The sequence below is a fragment of the Salvia miltiorrhiza genome, chromosome 5 (genome assembly GCF_028751815.1).
Source record: "Salvia miltiorrhiza cultivar Shanhuang (shh) chromosome 5, IMPLAD_Smil_shh, whole genome shotgun sequence".
NCBI classification, from domain to species: domain Eukaryota; kingdom Viridiplantae; phylum Streptophyta; class Magnoliopsida; order Lamiales; family Lamiaceae; genus Salvia; species Salvia miltiorrhiza.
The window spans coordinates 20,766,598-20,784,655 of record NC_080391.1 but is presented as its reverse complement, the minus strand read 5'-3'; the positions used below and the strand labels follow the sequence as shown (position 1 = coordinate 20,784,655).

At 34.6% G+C, this 18,058-nt stretch overlaps 1 long non-coding RNA gene across 1 annotated transcript; it reads right to left on the bottom strand.

Annotated features, from left to right (window-relative positions):
* Positions 1-8,838: 8,838 nt before the first annotated feature.
* Positions 8,839-10,084, bottom strand: LOC130986650 (uncharacterized). The gene is made up of 3 exons (XR_009089335.1): positions 10,009-10,084; positions 9,447-9,482; positions 8,839-9,183 (listed from the first exon to the last, which is right to left on the bottom strand). It is a non-coding gene; the product is annotated as an uncharacterized LOC130986650 (long non-coding RNA).
* Between the last annotated feature and the right edge of the window lie 7,974 nt (positions 10,085-18,058).

Genomic DNA, 18,058 nt, shown 5'->3' with positions numbered 1-18,058 from the left:
CAACAAAAGAAACTGTGCATCTATTATATTTTACTGTGCACTTAAAAAATATGCAATTTATGCAATTGAAACCAACAATGCAAAATACTCAAGCAAATCAAAATTGTGCATCTATGCAATTGAAACTGTGCATCTATGCAATCGAAATTGTGCATCTGTAGTTTAATCTCAGCCCTATATTTTATTTAAATCAATGGCTTTAAATTGGTTCATAGTTTTCATCTTAAGTGGGGTTTTTATATTAACCCTACCCTATATATATATATATGTGTGTGTGTGTGTGTGTGTGTGTGTGTGTGTATATCTGGTGTGGTTTTAGTGAGAACCATATTTTTCGTGAAAACGTGAGAATTATTATTATTCATGCATTCGTTTTAAAAATTAATGTATTTATTATTAAAACTAATGCACTCGAAAAAAACAAAATTCGCTTCTTCTAATATTTGAATTTGGGTGATGTATTCGTCCAATAAAATGGTCCTTTCTCTATAAAACTTGATGATTGAAGAGTTATTATTTTTTTTTTTTGTTCTTATTTTATTTAGTGATTTTTACTTGACCTCCATATATATATAATATACTAGGATATGATATGGTATATATATTCAGTCTGGTCGTAAAAGTAGCTATTTGATTACCTTTGAAGAAAAGGTTAATTACATGCAGGTCCAGGATTACCATATAATTTGATTACATAATAAAGCGAGCTTAAAAAATGGTCATTATCTTATCTGAATCAGACAGCATTAATACAACTACAAATACAATGACTTGGTCAATCTGGGAATGCACGAAAAATTATCCCATTTGACTTATTCTCTTCTGTGTACATCTTTGAGTTATATCTATATCAGTATCAGTTTCGTTTACATAAAGGGCGTGTTTGATATTGGCTAATACATTGTATTAGCTAATTTAGTACAAATTAGTTTAGTGTTTGATATTATTTAATAATAATGCGGATGATTCGGTTTAATTCCACGACCCAGTATTATTAATTCAGATTTCTTAGGATTAATAATACCACCTCCCCCTAAGATTAACTTAAACTATGATATTATGTATTTAGCCATGATAGCAAACACCAACTCAGTATTAATAATTTGTGATTATCCACGCTAAATATTCTGGTTACAATTTATCCTACATAATCCTTTACTGAAAACCAAACGAACCATGATAGCAAACACCAACTCATTGTACTACTAATTTTAGAAACTGACTATTGGGTTGTGTCGGATGGAAAAATTGGAAGATGCATCCATTAATTAATGCGATTTAAAAGAGTTCATCCTGTTTTTAAATTAAGAGCATCCGCATCGCTTACACGATGCGGCCTACTCGTGTAAGGCCGCTATCGTATAAGCCGATGCAGCCGCTTGTTACACGAGGGCTATACGTTCTAACGTGTAGCCCTTTTGTCCATTGATGAAAGGCACGTGTTTCACACGCGCCATTAAAAAAAATATATAGAAAATTCGAATTTTGAATTTTGAAGGCAATTTTGACTGCCTCTGTTTGCGTGCCATTTTGACTGTTCGATTTTTTTTTTCTTTTTTTCTTCTCTTTATATCCTCTATTCCTCCTTTTTCTTCCTCACTTTTTTTTTTAAATTTTATTAAGTTTTATGTAATTTTAGGATTTCTAAATTAATACAATTTAAATTTGAAGTAAATTGTGTGATTTAAATTTATGCAATTAAACTTAAATGAAAAATGGATAAATCAAAACTAAAAAAATCATGTAGGCTATCATGTACTTTACACCATGTGGTCCCCCCCTAAATCCTCATAAAGTAAGCTATCATGTAATACCAATGTGGATGCTCTGATACACCCTCCATATTCACGATGAGTGTGGTATAAGTGTGGTGTGGGTGAGAGAGCACAGATTTTTAAAATATAGGGCAAAGGTGCAGATTCCCCCTGTAGTACACCCCCGTAGAGCTTTTAGCCCCCCAAAGTCGGTCAAAGCGCGTTGACCTCCCCAAAGTCTCGGAAGAAGGGTGCAATTAAGTCCCCCCTGTAGTACACCCCCTAGAGTTTTTTTTTTATTTTTTTTTATTTTTATTAAGGCCTTCGGACTTAATTTCACCCTTCTTCCGGGACTTTGGGGAGGTCAACGCGCTTTGACCGACTTTGGGGGGCTAAAAGCTCTAGGGGGTGTACTACAGGGGGGAATCTGCACCTTTGCCCTAAAAAATATTATGAGATATGAATAAAATGAAGAAAGAAATCCTTCAAATTAATTTGTTAAATAATTAATAAATAGTGTGAGATTAATATTTTGTAAATAGTATGTGAATGGAGGTAAAAATATACGGATATATGTTTTAAAATGAAAAAAATATACTTATTATGAATGAATAAAAATTATAAAAAAATCACACTTGGACGAAGGAAGTATTATCTTTTTCAAAAAAGATGAATTCATTTGTTATTATTAGTTTGACAACATCACATTTCGTATTAAATAATCTTTTAAGGAATGATAACAAATCTATCTATTTATTATACTTTCTCCGTTTTAGAAGAGTATTCTCACACTCTTTTTCTGAGCGTTCAACAAGAATATGTACAACTTATTTTTAGACATAATCCCATATATTATTATTTTTTTATTTTTTATCTTCAATTTCAACTTCATCAATATGGCCTACCATTAATATTTCTCCACACCATTAACATAAGTGGATTCTTTTCTCTATTCACAATATACTTACCTAACATCTACTTACTCCGTCTCATTATAAATATCCCACTTTTATAATGGGATGTCTCATTCTTTTTTTGATAATATATTCTCTCGCTATACCTAATATTTAAATAATTTTCACCAAGTTATTTTTATCTACTTTCTACACATTTTTTAATCTTTGTGCTCAAAAGTAATTGGACATTTATAATGGGTCGAAAGGAGTATATTAAAACTCGTGTCGAACAAACTAAACATATTCTTCTGGGATAGTGGGAGAATATAGCAAAACACATCATAGCCCCTATTTTTCTAAACTCCACAATTTATGTCTTCATAATATATTTTATTTAAAATACTAATAATTATTAAATTATATGCATTTGTGTGTTTAATTATGACATTTATGTTTAATTTATTATATTAAATTATAATTTATGCATTTATTCATCACAACACAATCTCAATAAAAAATATGAAGTTGAAAACATTCGAAGTTTCAAATTTTGATAAATATAACTAAATAAAATTAAAACATAAATAAATACTCCCTCCGTCCCACTTATCTTGACACTTTTACTTTGGACACGGAAATTAAGAATAAGGGGTTAATGGTGTGAAGTGGGTAGAGACCATTTGTTTAATGTGTGTAGAGAAGGTAGGTACTACATACTATTTGTGGACAGTGCCATTATAAATGAGACAAATTAAAAAGGAAAGTGTGCCAAGATAAGTGGGACGGAGGGAGTATAAAATATGTTTTATAGTTATTAAATAATCAAAAATAATTATTTGTTTTAAATTTATTTTTGATTATTTTATACTATATTAAATTTAAGATGTATATTGAATATTTTTTCAAGAATCAAATGTTACGATATTTAGAAAATAATTAAAATATTAAAAATAGTAAAAAATTGATTGGAGAAGAGAGTGAAAAAAGAAGAAAGAAATAGTGGGAAAAACACTTTTCCTGTGAGAATTTATGATTTTGTGAGAACTAAGAACCATTCTAGTCCCTAGATTATTATTAATCCTACGGTTTAGATTAGTAGTTAGGCGCTAATATTATAATTACCATTTTAATTAGAAATCAGCCGAATCATATGAATATGGGTAATTTGGGTATTTAACTAGAAGTTAAAAACCGTGTGAATTGAAAGATTGGGTACAATCCCACAATTATCGTTGTCATTTCTAGCCTATCACCTATAGTCATATTCAAGTCTTTTAATTATCTACCATTAGAGAGTGAAGTTTTGGCTATTCATTGTCACCGTCGGACTTCTTCATCTAACGCAAGGAGAATGATAATAGAGAGCAGATCGTTGAACATCGTCGACCTCGGAAAAAGGTTTGTATCGTTTTTGAAATCTCGTCGGCTTGTGTTCCGGTTTTTTTTTTAATTTCACGAAATGAACAACCGGTGGAGTTTCCGATAATGCTGAACAAACCCTTGGTTTTCCAGCGCTTTCCGACGAAGCGTCGAGAATGTATGAACATATTTGATTTTTTGTTGGATTTTAGATAATGTATGTGTTGAATTTTATCTCCCTAAAAACTGTGAAGCATATGACAACCCTTGGTTTTCTAGCGCTTTCTGGCGAAACGTCGAGAATTTATGAACATATTTGATTTTCTTTTGGATTTTTGATAATGTATTTGTTGGTTCTTTCCATAATTTTTTCCACTTTGTTCACGAATTTAAATGTATTGTTCATAGAAATGAACACATGTTAGGTAGATTTTATTCATGTGTGTGAGACGTTATTCACTTTGGAATATGTTCATTAGATATTGAAAATTATGCACGATATATGCTCATTCATTCAATTAGTGAAATGTTCACTTGAATATGGTTATTATTCACGGCAGTGTTGTTTTTGTTCAAAGTGTGATGTTAGATATTATTTACAGTGTATGTTAATTCACGTCAGTAGTGAAAATGTTCATGGGATATTGTTCACGGTATATGTTCATTCATGACACTAATGATATACTTATATTATTGGATGAACAGGGTGTGGTTTGGTTGATGTTTGAAATTGTTCATTGATTATTCAGTTGTTGTTCATATGCTTCATATACATATCATTTGTCTGTTCATATGCCTTAACATTGTTGTTCATGAGATGTATTATTTAATAATAATGTATTGATGTTCTAATAACCTTAAGAATTCATTCATTAAGTGTTGATTCTCGTTCACTACTATGTACGTTGTTTAATAACAATCTTATTTGACTTACAGATCATTGAAACATTCGACTAAATATTAGGACCGTCTTTGGATTCATGTGGAAGAGAGCTATGAGATTACAACGTTGTGCATCGATTCTATATTGTGACTACAATTGTGTCAAATAAGAAGTCGCGTAGTCCGCAAATGTGAATTATCGCAAATTGTGCATGGATCCTAAGTTTTGCTATTGTTTTATTCATGAACATTGAACTTTGTGTACAATACAACATTGTCATATTTGAGATTCTTATTTGTTGTGATTGTTAATCTTATGTTCGTACTATGAGTTTGAACTTAAATCTTCAAGTCAGTAAATTGAGAGTATTATTTATTAGATTTATTAACAATGTTCAATGATTACATGAAATGGGATTGTATATTCTATCTATATGAAATTACTGTTCATAAGCTTATTCATTTAATATTTTATATTTTATTATGTTTATTGTAAAAATTGGTATTCATAATATTATATTTGTGTTCATCTATCACATGTGGGCTGTTCATTTCTTCATTAAGCATTTGGTTTTTTATGGGAAAGAATAATCTACGCGTTATAATTTTTTGTTCACTGGTTAATAAGATTTGTTCATGCCTATGTTCCTTTTCTTCATTTATGTAATTATTTTGTTCAACAATTTGTGTTTAATTTCAAAGTATATGACATTATTGTTCATAAGGTTATTCATTTGGTCTTCATTAAGAATTTGTTTTTTATGAGAAAAGAATAAATGTGTGTTATTAAATTTTTTGTTCAACGGGTTAAGTACTTTTGTTCATGTCTATATTTTTTTTTGTTCATTCATGTTATTGTTCACGGGTTAATATGGTTCATAGTCAAATCCTGCAAAACGAAAATCTTAATTGTCCGTGAAGTGCAAACATATTGATATGGATTCAATGACATAAAATACATATTATCTTCAATTGTTTAAATAATAAAATTATACTACTAAATTCAAACACATGAAATGATTGAATTGTTAATTTATAAAATAAAATATAAAAACATTTTAAAAATGAACAATTAATACAATTACATGAACAAGAACCTTGAGTGGATAATATTTGAAATCGAAAATATGACGGCTTGTGAATAATGGATATGGAATTCAATAAACAAAAAACTCAAACAAGATTGAGTGAATAATGACAAAATCGAAGCAACCACAATACCAAATCTTCGGATGTGAGATAGTGGGGAATGCATGATATGGTCAAAATCCAACATTCCATAAATAAGAGATATGTTTGCATGATATTTGGAGGAAAACGATTGCAAAAAATAAGAAAATGACGGAATCAACCTTTCCCACGAAAATAAAGCCTAATTACTAATGTAGATATCAACCGTTAGATGACAAGAATCAAGGGCTATAATTAGTTCTTATTTCTCACAAAAAATTGAAGTTCTCACATGATCCTCTCCCTATATATATATATATATATATATATATATATATTAAATTAACTTAACTGTTATTGGGCTGATATATAGATAGATGAATATGAGATTGATTTTTATAGTTATGTTTTAGTGGGTCAATAGTGTTGGTTAGTGGGATGCATGAATGGTGTGGACTCTGTGGAGTCACTACTAGAAAAACGCTCATAGATAACGGATTTTTATCCGTTATCTATGAGCAAAAAAACCGTTGTGTATAGTGGTGTTATCTATTCTATACGTCATACACAACGGTTTCAAAACCATTATGTATAGTAGCATAGATAACGGTACGATGTGTCATACATAACAGTACGCATCCGTTATCTATAAAGGTTATACATAACGGTTTTTCACCGTTATGTATTAACATTTTTCCGTTATGTATTATTTTTTTTTATCATAGTTAACAGTTTTTTGCACTTTTTATAACGGTTTTAACCGTTATCTTTGATAGAATACATAACGGTTTTTCACCGTTATGTATTAACATTTTTCCGTTATGTATTAATTTTTTTTTATTTTTTTATCATAGTTAACAGTTTTTTGCACTTTTTATAACGGTTTTAACCGTTATCTTTGATAGAATACATAACGGTTTTTCACCGTTATGTATTAAGATTTTTCCGTTATGTATTAATTTTTTTTTTTAATCATAGTTAACAGTTTTTTGCACTTTTTATAACGGTTTTAACCGTTATCTTTGATAGAATACATAACGGTTTTTTGCACTTTTTATAACGATTTTTGCAGTTTTTATAACGATTTTAACCGTTATCTTTAATTAGAATACATAACGATTTTTTGCACCTTTTATAACAGTTTTTTGCACTTTATATAATTGTAGTATATTTTTAAATTTTGCAATTTTTATAAAACGACAAAATGATAAAATCAACGATAACAATATTATATATCATCCAAAAAATTCATACATTATTATACAAATGAACCAAATATCAAGTATACATCATCATTGCATATTCCGATTCAAAATTGAAAATACCAACTACCTTATAGCTAAAACAAAAATCTATCATACAATGTTTCCAGCACCAAGTCCTCAAGAACTAGTTAATCAACCTGCTATGATTCTCTGGTTGTCTTTTGACCTCAAGCCATCCCAAGCTACCATAGCCCATGTACTTTACTGAGATTCTCGCAGTCCCCACAGCCCATGTACTTTACTGGTTCTCCTGCATCACTTTTCATTATGATGAGGCACACGAGATAGGTTATCCAGCTAAACTATCACTGCATTCCCCAGAAAAACTATTATCAAGAGAACTTCATTCTTTGGTTTCTGAAGGGCCTGTTCAATTAGGGATGGACAGCATAACTTCATACGCAGAGTTAAACAAAAAAGGCTAAATTCTGTGTTGATATGCATGGCACAATTCAGCATCCTAGTCAAAGGAAAAGGCTAACTTCAATTGGGAAAAACATGTCTAATTCAAGCATTATAAGCTGCAAAAGGAAAGAAGTCTTTCATAGAAATACCAGCAGTCAGCCATAACTTATTAACATGATAGATGTAAGGATAAAAAGTCAAATGATTGAAAATATGGTAGTTTATCACTTTTATCTTGCGAGGATTAACGCTTACATCATATGAAAAAAGAGCTTCCAGTATCAGTTCGCTGTTTTCTTCACCTAAAATGTAAGGTGAAGAAAACATGTCCTTCAAGTCCTAAAGCTACAACGGTAGTGGAATCAATCTCACTCTTTCAGCATTAAACTTAACCAAGACATGATTTTCCCCAATCCTTAACGAATTTGCTGTATTTTATTAAGGAGAATCATACCTCCCTTGGCATTGAGAATGTTTTCGGCGGTGGTAAATCATAATCCAAATTCTCATCCTTGGGTATAACTCCAACATCATTTTCCAGCAAAAATGAATCCTCATCATCTGAAATGTCCACTACATCACACTGCAAACAGAACATGAGATTTTTTTAATTAAAAGACAGACATATACGAAGAAAAATACAGAACATTAAAGAAACAAAATAAAGCTCAAAACTTTGACACTCACCATCTTAAAAATAGGTAAGAAATACTGAGCTTACACTAAGCTTACAGCTTACCTGCCAGTATGTAAGAAATACTACAGATTTGATTATGATGAACTTCGGAACAGGATTGAATGGCTGAAGTAAATCTCTGCAAGCTACATAAAACAAGGCCAACAACGCATAAAGTGTTCCAGCTCATGTACAGATGCACGTGGACGCACGCGCTGAATGCAACGAAATCCATGTATTCGGAAAATATAGAAAAGGGAGTACAATTGAATATGTGAGGGTCCAGAATTTGGCTGATTACTTACAAGACAAACGCAAGAACCAGAAATGACAAAGGTATCAATAAACAGAAAATCGCTTTGCTACATTCATTGCATATGTAAGTATAAGACAACATGAAGCTCTGTAAAACTAGGTATTTACTTGAGGACCAAAAAAACAACTATATAGTGATGTCCATTAGTGTACACCAAACTGATACAACCTACTTCTACTTCTGCACAAACAATTAAAGTTTTCTTTCTAAGAATCTAATCATGTCAATGCTACTCATTATACAGGATATCCTACACTATAGAAGGATGTAACTCGCATGAAACAATCGAGCCACCAAAACCATTCCCAGGGAATGTGAGGACAAACGAAGAAATAAACAAAGCAATTTACATGATATCTGCTCTTAGTCAAGGGCGCTGGATTTGTGAAAAATATGACTTGTCTGCATTTGCAAGGCGATCCTGAAAGAGCGCCCACTCACTTTTGCATCTATCTCGTACCTAGAGTAAAAGAAAATATCAGCAAAGCCATATTAGGAAACAATACTTTTTAAACATCTAAAATCAGTGCTTGATACTAATGCATAGCAGAAAGAGTAGATCATAAACAAATCCTCCATGGCAACTGAAATCCACAAAGTTTCCCAGGTTTGAGTCTACTGAACAAGGGCTAGCAACAGCTAACGTATTTCAGTCATTTCAAAATACAGAGGATTGACAACTATATATATGGCTATATCAAGGTTGGTTATGGATATACATACCCCCTGCCATGGAGCTTTTCCATTATCAGATTCGCCCTACATAATCATCATTAAAGATTGAATTTAGAGAACAAGTAGAAATCTGACCCCACCCCATGAGAACAAGAAGGAATGTGAATGACAAAGAGGAAGTAAATAGATCATCAACAAAAATGCTTGCTAAATCTTATTCAACAAGAGGTGAAAGCATAGAGAATAGCCATATTTAAGAAGATGAGTTCTTCACCATATCCTCAACCTGCCTTGGTTACCATCAAATAGATATATTTGTGTTATCATTTTGCATGATAAAACAACCATAAATTTTCACACTAAAGGCAAAGCCCTTAATAAATTTTCTTCATCCAAAATAAAACAACTGCAAGACAACCATGGAAACTTTTTATCTTATATATGGAATAAAGCATGTGTGTCACCTACACAGAGCAAATCCGGTTCGTACACGTACCCACACGCACAAAGATCATATCTAAGAAACTGTTTTGACAGTACAGCTAAATGCATGTAACAAAAATATAAGAAAGAGATTATGCCAAAAGTGAGCTAGTTATTGTTGTTTGACCTGACTTCCAAGTGATGGAATCACTTGATGCACAATCCATTGGGAATCGACAACACCAATCTTTTCATGCGCAGGCGGCAGAAGGGCAAGAGAAGTTATTAATGTTAACAAAGAACTCTCATGTCCTCCAAGAAGCCAATGAAATATATGCCAAAAGCTGGGAGGAGACACCTCCTTTTCCTATGACATCTCCTTTACAATCTCCCCTAAATTTGGGTATTATCGTTTTGCTTACCATTAAGTATTTTTTTCTATTTTTTTTTGTGGGGGGGGGTGACGATGACGATGCAGATCAGGTGGTTTGTCAGTATCAAAGAGAAGGGGGAGGGAGAAACAAGCAAGTCACTTACATCCACACATCTTCTTAATGCAAAATCCAAACCCCATCCATGAACCAGGTCATTCTGCAAATATGCAATACAATTAGATGCACTGCTGTGGAACAGTTATCTGAAGCTCAACACGAGCCCTCGACTGTTCCAGCTCACTAGCTGCAGCTTTACATCCATCCCACCTAAGCGTCTCCACCATCTTCTTCGCTGCTTCCAGCTGCATAAGTGTCTCACCAACGAGTTCTTGTGCCTCAGCTTCTGATTTCTTGGAGTCGCATAGCTTCTTCTTCATTTCTTCCACGACCACAAGTGCCTCGTTTAGGTTATGGAGCTCGGTTGGTGCAGATTCTGAGTTGTTAGCTTCGGACGCAGCTACCATTGCAAGCTGAGCTTTGAGCCTTTCGATCTCATCTAATGCAGAGGCCAAAGCAGCTGATTCTTGCAACTGCTGCTTCTGCAGAGCCTCCAGCTCAGCTTGCAATGACCTGTCTCGTTCCTCACTTGTCTCAGAGAGCTCTACTGTAAGAGCATTCCGAGAGGCTGAAAGCTCTAGAAGTTTCTTCTCTGACTCTTCAAGCTTTGAGGAGAGGACTGAGAGCTCTTGGTTGGATTCATCTGCATCTCTCTGGGCTTGCTTCTTAGATTTTTCTTATGAGCATAACTGATCCTTCACATTTTTCAGATCATTTTCTAGCTGAGAAATCTGCGACTCGAGCTCAGCAACTTTGGTCAGACGTTTCTTCTGCAGGTTGCAGCATAAATTAATTTAGCAAAACATGCAAGAGCTATCAATAGCAATAGTTGAATTTAAGGCATTATTAATTTAACAGGAATACTATTTTAGATTGACAGATAAAATGCCGCATCAATCATGCATCATGATAGATGGTTGAGGAATATAAATCATTAAATTTTAGATTAATATGATACAGAAGTTAAGTATTCATTACATGGTACAAGATTTCATTGTACAACATGGTAATAGATTCTTCAATACACAGAGGAATATCAGCATTTCACTTTGCTTTCTACTTCTAGTACAAAAATAGAAGATGCTAGTTATCTTGAGTACCTCAGAGAGCGGACTTGCAGGCGAGTTGTGATCAGAAACTCTAAAATACGGCGGCGAGGAGCTGCTATTGATGCCAGAGGCCGGAGAGGGTGGAGTCTAGATCTGGGGCCCTAGGGTTTCAGACGGAGGAATTAGGGATCTAGGGTTTAGAGGAGAGAGCGGCGCCGCCTCTTGAGATACAGGCGGTGGTGGCGGCTGGAACCTTTTCAGATTGAGGCGGTGGTTAAGTGAGATTTTGAGGGAGAGTGGCGGCGGCCTCACTGCCGTTCGCCGGAGATTGAGAAATTGGGTGGTGGTGTGAGTTTGTGAATGCCCGAATTGAGTCAAAAGAATGAGAGATAAGGTGGGCGAGGTCGGCGCTCCTCGCCGGAACTTCGGCGGCCGCGGCGGCGGAGCCCTAGCTGGTCCGCTCAGCTTGAAAGATAAGAGGGAGAGAATGTTCTTTGTGTAAATTTTTAGGAGAGCTCGATCTTGGAGGGATTTGAGAGAAAGTTTCAAATGATATAATATAATATAAGTTTTAAAAAAATTAAAAAAAAATAATTAAAAAAATTAAAAAAAATTATACATAACAGTTTTTAGATACGCTCAAACATAACGGTTCCAAAACCGTTATAAATGACTCTTATACATAACGGTTCTTTAACGTTATGAATAAACCGTTATAAAAGATGGTCATAGATAACGGTGGCTTAACGGTTTTGTAATACCGTTATGTATGCAACTAATAGATAACGCAAAAACATAACGGTTTTTCAAAAACCGTTATCTATGCATATAGACAACACTACATAGATAACGGATTTTTCCAAAACCGTTATCTATTCCTAAAAGTGCGCTCATACATAACGGTTTTTGAAAAAAACCGTTATCTATGCACTGTTATGTATGTAAACTTTTGTAGTAGTGAGTATGCTTCCGTTAAATAATAAGTAAATTGCTGTTAAAAATTTAATGCTAAAAATTTGCAACTAGTTCTTTATATAATATATAGATTTTTCTTATTCAATTTCGAATAAAATTAAGACTACTTTAAGTTGTGGTCATAACAATTAATGGCAACTTCCAAAAACTAATCGAACATTAACTTGATTAATCACACCTACACGACTCCCACAATGTTAAAATTGATAGATGTTGAAATTTGCACCACAAATAGTTTCGAAACTCGATGAATACACAGAAAAAGAAATTAATTTAAAAGAAAAACAAATTAATTTGACAATCAATTCATACATGTATTGTAAATTACTTAATAAATTGAGGGTTTAATGAATAACCTAGACAAGATTAAATTCAGAGGAGAAACTGTTGACGATGCAATAAGCAAGAGAACGAGAGAGAAGACTTGCAGAGAAAGAAAATAGAGCGAAATAGAGAAATAAGGGGGAGAGCGTCTTTTTTTTTCTCTGTATCTTTTAAAATCCCTAGACTAGGGAAAAAGAATACCTGGGTTGGGCTAGGGAATAAGAATCCTGAAATTTCACGTAACTTTTCCCAATTTTAGGAAATAGATTACTTTCCTTATTTTATTATAATTAAATCAAACACATAAATTTAATAATTAGGAATCAGATTATTTTCCCAGGCCATAATTCATGTCAAACAAACATGTCATTTGTGGTATTTCGGTGAGATTTCAGGAAAAATGGAGAAAAAATGAGAGAGAGAATTCAATGGGGTCAAAGTATTTCTCGATGTGAGTTTGTGGGAAAAAAAAACAGTGCACAAATCAGAGTTCGAATGAAGGAGAATGGATCAAGTCTACTAATAGTGCATGAAGAAATAAGTTGATCACTAATTTATTAGTAACAAAATACCCCAACTAACACACTGTAATTGAAGTATAAATAATAAACGAGTATCGTATTCACGGGGACTGATAAACGAAAATACTCTAAGTAATCCTAATAAATCATATAGCAATATCCAGGCAAAACCAAAAATATGGCGGAGAAAATAAAAAACAAAATTTAAATTAAACAAATAAAATCAGATAAATGAAAAACTAATCATATATAGGGAATGTAATTTCGTTAATTAAATCTACACAATTAACCTATTAATCCAAATTTACCAGTTTAATCAAGTCCTAATGAAAGATCACAAAACTCACCATATATTCTTGTAAGATCAATCTATGACGGTAGATTAATTAATATACTCTCTATCAATCGTAAGTATCAAGATGTTGGGAAATTATTGAAATATTCTAATCCTTGTTTTGATGATACCAAAATTCATAGGCCTTAATTGTAATAGATTAGAACCTTTTGAACTCAAGTGTTAGAGTTCGTTTCTAGTTTAGTTTGCGGTTCTGAAGACTGAAGACTGAAGATACCGACTGAAGTATCAGTTGAAGAATCAGTTCGGAACTGATTACTTAATGCGTGCCACGTGGATTCAGCGGACTGATACTAAAGTCAAGTATCAGTTAAACATTCTTCCTCGGACTGAACCTCCAACGTTCAAAGGAAGCCACGTACTCCAAAAGTACAGCCGCATTAAATGCAGAGATCTCAGGATCATCCCTCTCTGCAGAGGTCATTCCTATTTGGTGGCTACTTTATCAGAGACGTCACATCTCCTGCTCTTCAACATAGTCGTTCTCACCAAACAAGGAACCTCGAAGATTGAAGCCTCATCCCAAATTCGAAAAGCTTTCCAACGGATGAAATCTTGAAGACGTTCTCCGCCAACGGATCTATTCAAGACATCTCCTATAAATAGCGCTCGAGGATCACTTCAATCTTCACCGATTCAACAACTCAAGCTGAAGCTCTGCCAAAATTGCGACTCGGCCCAAAGCTTAACCTCTCCAAAGCTTGAATCGAAGAAGAGAATACCAAAGCCAAAAATCAGTCACTGCTAATTATATACATTCTCTTATACCTTAGGCAAATCTCTGTTTACCCAAAGCCTAGGTCAAAACTAACTCCAAAGAACTTGTTCTTTGAAGTTTAGTTGGCAAGATTTCAAACCTCCCTTCGAGTTACAGAATCGAGTGTTTGAGCTGAAAAGGAGTTCAGGAAGGTACTCTGACTCCGTGAGATTCTAGTGCAAGGTCGTGCTAGGAGTGAGAAATCCAACGCGATTGAAGTGTTGGTACTGAAGATTGGATCTTCAGTTGGTTCGGTTGTGTGCACCCGGCTAAGCACACAGATAAGTTTGCAGTGCACCAGTTAAGCACTTGCAGAGTGGATTGTTGGTCTGATCAACCGACCGTGGATGTAGGAAGTGTTTTCCGAACCACGTAAAATTCTATGTGTTATTTACAGCTTTCAGTTTTACATTCATACTTGTGTTCTTACATTTGATATACTGAATTCTGGTTAACTACAAAGAGAAACCTAAGACTAACAATGTGCTCAACCGAGGCTATTACGAAACAAAGTTATTTTCCCTGCGTATCTTATCAGTCTGACTGATATTTCCTATGATAGTCAGGAAGACTTGTAACATCTCTGTTTTAGCAAACTCGACTGAAGCCTTAATGTGCATCAGTTAAGTTCCAGTGACTTAACTGATAACTCCTTACTGAAGAGTATTTCAGTATCAGTCGTTCACCCTGTTTGGTCAAAACTCCTTTCAGTCAACATGCGTCTAAGTTTGCATGTCGTTTTGATCTCGATCTTGAGATCCCTCTGATTTAGAGGAGAAAAATAGTCTATAGGTGTATTCCCCCCATACACCTATTCGAGACCCTCCGAACCTAACACAAGATACGAACTCCTAGAAGCACGTAAGAATAACTTCCTATGATCCACCTACCTCCGCTATTAGGGCTGGGAATCGGGTCGGGATCGGGTACCCTACCCGAAAAAATCGGGTACCCGATCCCGAAAATGCCAGAAAAACGCCACCCGACCCCGAACCCGAAAATTAATCGGGTACCCTAATACCCGACTCGGGTACCCGAGTCGGGTATTCGGGTACCCGAAATTACCCGGTCAAAATTAGGTTTTTGAGGTCAAATTGTGAAATCGGGTATTTCGGGTATTAGGGTACCCGAATTACCCGATTTGTGCTTAATCGGGTATTAGGGTACCCGAATACCCGAAAATACCCAAAAAATACCCGATTTTTTTTAAATTCTGCTGGTAATAAATTGATGCATAACAGATGTGATTTAGCTAATTTATATCAAACATTCAAACTCAACTGAATCAAACATTCTGAACTCAACTGAAATCTAAAGCCAACTGAATTCATAACACATTGAGTCATTTAAAAAAAAGGAAGAATAAGAAGATTCAGAAGAAGAAGAAGAAGAAGAATCGTACCTGGGGAGTGGGGACGGCTGGCGGCGTCTGCTGGGAGCTCGGAGGCGGCGCGGTTGCTGGGACGATGGCGGCAGCTACGTCCTGCGTCCTGCGCGGCTGGCGGCGTCTGCTCGGACCTGGCTGGGGACGGCTCGCGACCTGGCTGGGGGCGACGGAGGCCCGCGCCGGCGCGCCGCGTGAGGAGGCTGGGGGAGGCGGGCAGAGGGAGGGCAAGGAAAGTTTAGAACTTGGAGGTTTCAAGTTTGGAACAGAGGGAGGCGGGCAGCAAGAAGGAAGAAGGAATGAAGTCTAGGGCTGGGTGGGAAAGTGTTTTGAAATTAATTTAATTAATTAAATAATTTAATATATAATTATTAATTAATTGAAAAAATCGGGTATTTTCGGGTATACCCGATACCCGATCGGGTATACCCGATACCCGATATTTTAGTACCCAAAATACCCGATACCGACCCCGAACCCGAAATTTTCGGGTATAGGGTACCCGATACCCGATTTTTTCGGGTCGGGTAATCGGGTACCCTATACCCGAACCCTATCTTCCCACCCCTATCCGCTATATCTCAAGGTTAAAATCATATCACACATTCCTGAATCGGCTGAACAATTATCACATTAGAGCCTCAAACTGAACAGTTAAACATGTAAATTATTGGCCAGATAATTCACAAGAGATCAAGCACCAGGAATCACGAATCACAAGCTAACTGAAGGAAAAAATGATATCAATAAATCAAATACACATATTCAATCAACTATGTACAAAACCTAGAATTAGATAAAGAACTTAGTCAGACATAAATAAATAAATGAAAGACGTAATTAAAAGAAAGCAATTGAAAAGACTGAAATAAATAAAACCCAAAAAGAATTTAGGATGAACAGTTGGAATCATCAATCTTGCAGAAAAAAAAAATTAATATATTAAAATAATAAAGTTATAAGTCTATAAATTGCAAAATATGAAAAAGGGAGAGAGAATAGAGGTATTTAATAGGTCAAAAAAGACCTAGATATAGCCACATGAGAAAAACACAGTACAAAACTCGAAAATACTGATAAAAGCCCAAATATTCACAAAAACACGGAGCAAACAACGAGTTCAGAGACCACGGCCGACGACCGCCACCGGGTCACCACCTCCAACCAAAAATCCTTCTTGAGTCGGCAGTCGCCATATGATCACCGCGGGGTCATCGGCATTTCGCTGTTGCATGCGACTTTCTTATTTCGGCCATATCTTCCTCGTCCAAACTTTGGTTTGTGATCCGTTTGCACCCACGAACTTGTATCAAGATGATCTACAACTTCATTTCAGACCATGCTTCAAAATTCAGCTTTAATCAATCTGTAAATTTCATCAAAGTTCTAGCAAATATCATATTTCACAAAATAAAATCAATATAATTAGCACATAACAATTATCAAACACTTAATTCCCTACAATATTGACATCATAGGAACATTAGAAACTATGGAAAAGTGAATGTTATCAGAAGTCCACTGATCACAAATAAATCGATTGAGGTGTTTCGGTTCAAGGTCACCTAAAGATAAAATATCAAGTGGAGATTAAAAGTTGAGGAATAAGTCAATCTACCGCATCAACTAAAGTTGATCAGCTAGGAAGGTCTACTAAAGAAATGCGGCAAACCAACATCTGCTGAACTTACACTGACTCAACCTTAGACCAAGCTATACTTTAGTGAAGACAAAATTAAGCGTATTCGCAATATCTTCTGACACACGGAGAACAAGTACAATGTTTTCAGAATGTCATAGCATGATGTTGCAGATGCTAAAAGCAATGTAGTTTGAGTCAAACAAGATGATTTTCATGACTCAAGGCTCAAATTTTTGAAGAAGTTTTCTCAAACATAACTATTTAGGATCACAACAATAAATACTTGAAGACTCACATTGGTTACTCATTAGTTATCAGAATCGCTGCAGACTTAAACTCTCAACCTTTCACTCTCAACATTCACAATCTTTAGTAGTGCAAGGAACTAGAAGATAAACTCAAACGTTTAAGGGATTTGAGGCTCGTATACAAGTTACTTGAATACTACAATTGTTTCCCACAAATTCTAAGTGTTCTTCATTCTTCATTATAAACCTAGAATGAGTATCTAATCTTTAGATATTATTATTCATTGTAGCATATTACCTATTAGTTGGAACCCACTTCTACACCTTATCCTACTCCAACGTTAGGTTTATTGTAAGAAGTATACACAAGTAAGCTACGGAGTGTTAGCAGTCTAAAAAGAAAGGAATTTTACGAAATTATTCAGGATTGCACTCATAAATACCTAAAGACTCACACTGGTTACGCACCAACAATCAGAATCACTACAGAC